The sequence below is a fragment of the Oryctolagus cuniculus genome, chromosome 5 (genome assembly GCF_964237555.1).
Source record: "Oryctolagus cuniculus chromosome 5, mOryCun1.1, whole genome shotgun sequence".
Taxonomy (NCBI): Eukaryota; Metazoa; Chordata; class Mammalia; order Lagomorpha; family Leporidae; genus Oryctolagus; species Oryctolagus cuniculus.
In genome coordinates, this window is record NC_091436.1 from 86,656,300 (window position 1) to 86,662,698 (window position 6,399).

At 46.1% G+C, this 6,399-nt stretch overlaps 2 non-coding genes across 2 annotated transcripts; both read left to right on the top strand.

Moving 5' to 3' along the window:
* Window positions 1-5,727: 5,727 nt before the first annotated feature.
* LOC127493348 (small nucleolar RNA SNORD50) lies at window positions 5,728-5,796 on the top strand. Its single transcript, XR_007923404.1, has one exon. It is a non-coding gene; the product is annotated as a small nucleolar RNA SNORD50 (small nucleolar RNA).
* A 201-nt stretch (window positions 5,797-5,997) lies between these two features.
* Window positions 5,998-6,071, top strand: LOC127493347 (small nucleolar RNA SNORD50). Its single transcript, XR_007923402.2, has one exon. It is a non-coding gene; the product is annotated as a small nucleolar RNA SNORD50 (small nucleolar RNA).
* The last annotated feature ends 328 nt before the right edge of the window (window positions 6,072-6,399 follow it).

A 6,399-nucleotide genomic window follows, 5' to 3' on the forward strand; every position in this document is an offset into this window, starting at 1 on the left:
TTCTCCCCAAACTGTACTCCATATGTTGAGTGTGTGCGTGGATGCAAATTGTTGAAGTCTATGCTTAGCATGGAGTTGATCCTCTGTATATAAAGTCATACTAAAAATGAACCACAAGGAAGGAGATGGGAGAGGGAGAGGGAGGTCGGGTGGGAGCTGGAGGTAAGGGGTAAAGGGGAAAAAGCCACCATACTCCTAAAATTGTATCTACGAAAGACTGCATACAAAAGTAAAATGTAAAGTTTCTCAATAATGTTTATATGTTGAACATAAAATTTTTTGCTTATATTGTATTCAATAAAATGTATTACAATGTAGTAGAATTAATTGCATCTGATGCTTTTTACTTTTTAAAAATGTGGCTATTAGCACATTAAGGTTACATATTGTGGGGAGCAACTGGGAGCAACTCGGACTAGACTAAGTTACTGGAATTAAGACTTATTCTATGCATCTGCTCTCCCACAATATGGCGCTGGGAGAGGAGTAACAGCTTCTACACAGCTGCCTCCAGTTCAACCAATAAACAGCAGGACCTGCTCCTGATTGGAGGAGAGCAGCGTACTCGGCGTGTGGGTAGCAGAGTTGGGATTGGTGGAAAAGGACTATAAAGGAGGAGAGAGACAGCATGCACCAGGAACATCTATCTGAAGGAACATCTAAGGGGAACATCTATCTGAAGGGACAGTAGCCAACCCGGGAAGAACCAGCAGTAAACCTGGGAAGGGCCGAGCAGACGAAAGAACAGCGCAGGGTCCTGTGTCGTTCCTCCACGAAGAGGGGGAGCGACACATATGAAGAGTGCACTGCAGTTCATATTAAATTCCTACCAGACAGCAGTGTTCTAAGGGTTAGTTAAAATATTCTTAGAGGGGCCCGGCACTGTGGCGTAGCAGGTAAAGCCGCTGCCTGCAGTGCCAGCATTCCATATGGGCACCAGTTTGAGTACCAGCTGTTCTACTTCCATTCCAGCTCTCTGCTAAGGCCTGGGAAAGCAGTAGAGGATGGCCTAAGTCCTTGGGCCCCTGCACCCACATGGGAGACCTGGAAGAAACTGCTGGCTCCTGGCTTTTGATCTGCCCAGCTCCAGCCATTGTGGCCATCTGAGGAGTGAACCAGCGGACAGAAGACCTCTTTCTCTCTTCCTGCCTCTGCCTCTCCATAACTCTGCCTTTCTAATAAATAAATAAATCTTTTGTAAAAAAAAATTCTTAGGTTCCACTTTCGGAGATTCTGCTTTGGTAATTCCAAGTTATAGCTTAGAAATCTGTCATTTTTTTAACTCACCCAGTTTCCATTTGTAAGTTAGAGTAGGGAATCATTCATTGTTTTATACAGCTTTTGATCAAGTGATTTTGATGGTATTTGGCACAGCAATGGTTCCAAGATAAGAAGGGCAATATTAGTTCATGTTATGGTTTAGAAAATAATTTCGGTGACACCTCCCCTCTGCCCCAACAACTCTGTTGAAGTCTTGATCACCATAGTCTTCTTAATAGATTAAGTACAGGACTTGATCAAATTTTGGTATCTGAAGGTGGGACCTCATGATTAGATTGATTTTAGGGTGCAGCTAATCAGTGTGCCTATACAGAGAGACACATGGGACATGTAGGAAGAATGTACTGTGTCTGCTTCCTGGCTTACTATATGTTATCTTTCTTTGCCATTGCCAGTCTGTCAGACACCAGACTAATTGGCCTCCCAATGGTGGATTATGAACTTTCAAAATTGTATGTTAAAATAAACCTTCTTCTTCACACGCATCTCCGCTCAGGTATTTAAGATGACTATAACTCTCAACTGCAATGACTGCCACTCCATACTTGTGTTTCTGAATTAGCAAAACATACCTCAAGGCCGGCGCCGTGGCTCACTAGACTAATCCTCCACCTGTGGCGCCGGCACCCCGGGTTCTAGTCCTGGTTGGGGCGCCGGATTCTCTCCCGGTTGCTCCTCTTCCAGTCCAGCTCTCTGCTGTGGCCTGGGAAGGCAGTGGAGGATGGCCCAGGTGCTTGGGACCTGCACCCGCATGGGAGACCAGGGGTAGGCACCTGGCTCCTGGCTTCGGATCAAAATAAATAAATAAATAAATAAAAATAAAATAAAATAAATACTTCAAAACACGATCAAAACACACAACATTTTGTGCGGCAAGAGGGAATGTAACTAGTAAGCATTACCTAACACAAATTTAAGTGCATATTACATTTGGTGCACTTCTAGAAACTCACTAAGATATATTTATAGTTCATTTTAGCTGTCTTTGAAACAGTAAAAAATCAGAAATTGATAAAATATCAGGAAACATCCAACTGAATACTATTCAGGTTATAAAAGAAAATAAAGTCATCTATAAGTTCTGATATGAAAAGGTGTCTGATATTTGTTAGAAGGAAAAGCCAGTTGCAGAAAAGTATATAGATCCTCTCTCTATGTGAAAAAATATATATATACAGATGGGTATAAAGAAGAAACTTCTAGCTGGCGCCGCGGCTCAATAGGCTAATCCTCCACCTAGCAGCGCCGGCACACCAGGTTCTAGTCCTGGTCGGGGCTCCGGATTCTTTCCCGGTTGCTCCTCTTCCAGGCCAGCTCTCTGCTGGGGCCCAGGGAAGGCAGTGGAGGATGGCCCAAGTCCTTGGGTCCTGCACCCCATGGGAGACCAGGAGAAGCACCTGGCTCCTGCCTTCAGATCAGCGCGGTGCACCAGCCACAGCGCGCTGGCCGTGGCGGCCATTGGAGGGTGAACCAACAGCAAAAAGGAAGACCTTTCTCTTTGTCTCTCTCTCTTACTATCCACTCTGCCTGTCCAAAAAAAAAAAAAAGAAGAGGAAGAAGAAGAAGAAACTTCTAAAAACTATTAATAGTCATTCCTGCTGGACAGTGGACAGTAGAGCTGGGGAGAAGATTCCCAAAACTGTGGAAAGGAATCTTTACTTTGCTTTTTATATTCTTTTGTTTTAGTTATTTTTTTACTATGAGGATATGCACATGTGTAGTGCACATTACAAAACAATTTTTTTTTTTTTTTGGACAGGTGGAGTTACAGACAGTGAGAGAGAGAGACAGAGAGAAAGGTCTTCCTTCCATTGGTTCATCCCTCAAATGGCCGCTACGACTGGCGTTGCGCTGATCCGAAGCCAGGTGCTTCTTCCTGGTCTCCCATGCGAGTGCAGGGCCCAAGCACGGAGGCCATCCTCCACTGTCCTCCTGGGCCACAGCACAGAGCTGGACTGGAAGAGGAGCAACTGGGACTAGAACCCGGTGCCCATATGGAATGCAGGCGCTGCAGGCAGAGGATTAATCAAGTGAGTCACGGCACCGGCCCCAAAACAATATTTTTTAAAAAAGAGAGAGAAGGAGAAAGACATAATGCCCAGTCAAGAAAATACTTCATCAATTAGGTTCTTGTTAGAGAAATCTTTTTACCATTAACTTTTAATCTGGAGTTTGATCTTCATTCTAATTTTCTTAAAAACCCACCAAGTGTATTAATAAATGTATACATTTAGCCAATAATCTCTGAACGTCTGTCACATGGAGCACCCTGAGCCAGAGAACAGCAGTACCAGAACCAGATGTGCTCTTCCAGTAGGGGTACCTACCAGCGGAGACAAGCCAGAAATAAATGCACACTATGTTAATTAGTAGGAAATGCTATGAAGACCCGAATTTTTAAGCTGAAATGTTCAAATGTCATGTGTGTACATTTTTAAAGTATGGGTAAAGCATTCAAAAACACCCATGGAATTAACCTCCTGCATTCAGCATCAACTAATAAAGTTCCAAGATATTTTAAAAAGCGAGACATTTCAGTCGTGTGACCTCGGGAAAACTGCTTCGCTGCTTCGGACCACGGTTTGCGCCTCTGCGAAATGGAGTAGTCGTGTTTCAGGTTTGCTGTCTGAGAAAGACTTGTACAAGGTGGTGACCGAGTCAAACTGCCCGACAGAAGGAAGCGCGCAGGGAGCTGGGCCCCGCTCGCTTCTAGGCGTCTACCCGAGGCCCTGCTGGGCTCCGTGCGGCGCGACGGGGCTGCCGGGGCTGTTGGCGCTTTTTCACCCTATTTCTGCCCGCCGATTGCCCTTTCAGAGTGTGCTCCGGCCAACGCCCGCCAGCCGTCACCGGGCGGCCAGTCAGCTCGACTTTTCGACCGGGTCCTAACCTGAGGCCGCCAGCGCTGCAAAACTCTAGTCCACTCCCGGCCCCAATCTGTCCTGGGCGGACTTGGCTCCCGGCAGGCAGTAGCCTCGCCTCCAACTGGGGCTGTTAGTTTGAATTCTGGCGCCACTCCCGCGCCACGTAGGGCCAGGTCTCCCGCCAGTCTCGGAAGCGACGGATCCTAGCGCGCCTACGGCCGCGCGCCGCCGAGGGGACGGGCGCGCGGCGGCCGTGCGGTGCGTGCACCACGCCCCTGCACGGGCTCCGAAGAGCCGCCGTGCGCGCTCCCGCGGGGTCGCCCCAAGGAAAGACCACGCCCCGTCCTCCCCCGCGTCCAATAGGTGCGAGAGGGAGGAGCGGCCTCGGTCTGACTCAGACGAGGCTATATAGGGAGCTGCATCGGAGACGGTTAGTTCTTTTACGGCGGGACTTGGGAGTTGTTCTTTGGGCGCCAGGTGAGTGGGTGGCGCGGGCTCCGAGCCAAGGCAAAAGTGGTGGTTCTCGCCGAGGTTCGGGGCTTCGGTACCGGAAAGCGGTCTCAGGAATTAGAATCCGCAGCCTAGATGTGAAAAATGAGCGGGTGAGGAGCGCGGGGCCTGACCGCCACGTGTTCTGTGGGAGGTGGCAGGCCTCGAGCTTGGGCAGGAGGCGCTCACGGGTCGCCGCGCGTGGCGAGGCGCCTGGCTCAGGCCGCGGGGAACCTGAGAGGCTGAGGGGAGGGAGATTGGCTTAACAGCCAGGGGCCTTAGCTAACATGGCGAATGGCTTTCCCTGTTAGCCAGGTGATTTCAAAATAGGCGTGAGATCGAGCTGTCTTGTTCCTAGGCGGTATGATGTTCAGGTCGGATTAATGGAGGGGAGAGACTTTGTGCTTAAAAAAGAAAAACAAAAAAAAACCTTGGATTGTTACATCCTCCAAGAGGGCTAACTTTTCCAACACCCGTCCCCCGCAGGAACAATGGCGCTGGCGCTCTTCGGTGTGTGTGAGCAGTTCTGTGTAGATGCTGAGGTAAGCGCTGTTGAGCTGTTTTCGAACTGACAGTGTAAACCTGTTGATTCAACAGGACGAGAAAGCAGTGTGTCTCATTTGGAATTTGCTACTTTTTATTAGGTGCAGGAGAAAATTCCAAAACATCTGGAAGATACTTAATGGAAGATTACTTGGATAAAGGCTGACCGACTACCAGGTATGTGTTAAGCTAGTGCTTAGAACTGAGCCTGCATGTAATCCATGTGTAAGCTGAAAGATATTTTTGTCGTTGAACAGTTGCCTGGATGTTGCTGAATGCTAATGAAGCTATAGCCATGCCACTTCATTTTGATGTAAGTTGTGTGACTTCCAAGTTCAGTGGTATTTCCAGTATGTTTAGCAGGCTTTGTGATAAAATCTAAGATACAGGTTAACCCATTATGTCTCATTCTATGTATAAGAGCCATTAAAATGAGCAATGAATATAATATACAACTTATGGTAATTTTGAAATAATTGACAAAAAATTGGAAAGTTGGGACTTAATGGGTTGATGTGTTATTACTTATGAACATATAAGGCATGATTGGTCTACCCAATGATGAACCTATCCCGAAGCTGAGTACCTGAAGAAAAAGTATTACGGATTCGGCTTCTGAGAGAAGACCAATATGCAGAAATGAGATTTGTTTTGTGGGTTTTATAACAGTCTGTTCACAATAAATCCTGACACTGGGCTTTCTTCTGTAAACAGTGCAGGTCGCTGTCTTCCCATTGAAAGGACAGCTTGCTGAAAGTGCAGCCATTTCTGTAAGTGATTTTGGATTTTGCTTAGCGTTTAATGAATATTAAGCCTCTGGTCTTATCTATGATGATCTTATCCCGAACCTGAATTTTCTGTTGAAAAAAAACGCTATACGGATCTGGCTTCTGAGATAGACCATTTTAAAAATAATACTATTTTTATGCTTTTAAATTATTTTAACATGGAGTTTTATAAATCTCCTGTATTTCCTTTTTTAGGGCTAATCCTGGAAGCTTATCTGTATGAAAAGCTATTGAAGAAAAACATCCAGAAAGAAAAGGTGGACATGAAAAGAAAACTTAGTTTTGGATTCTACTTTTTATGGGCTTTTTGTTTCCTTTGTAAACAGACTGAAACAGTGGGGTTTTCTTAATGAAAGGTTGTCTTCAGCTAACTAGCCCTGTAAACAAATATTCTGAATATGACTATTTCATATTTAGTCACCTGTTTGTCTTTAAAA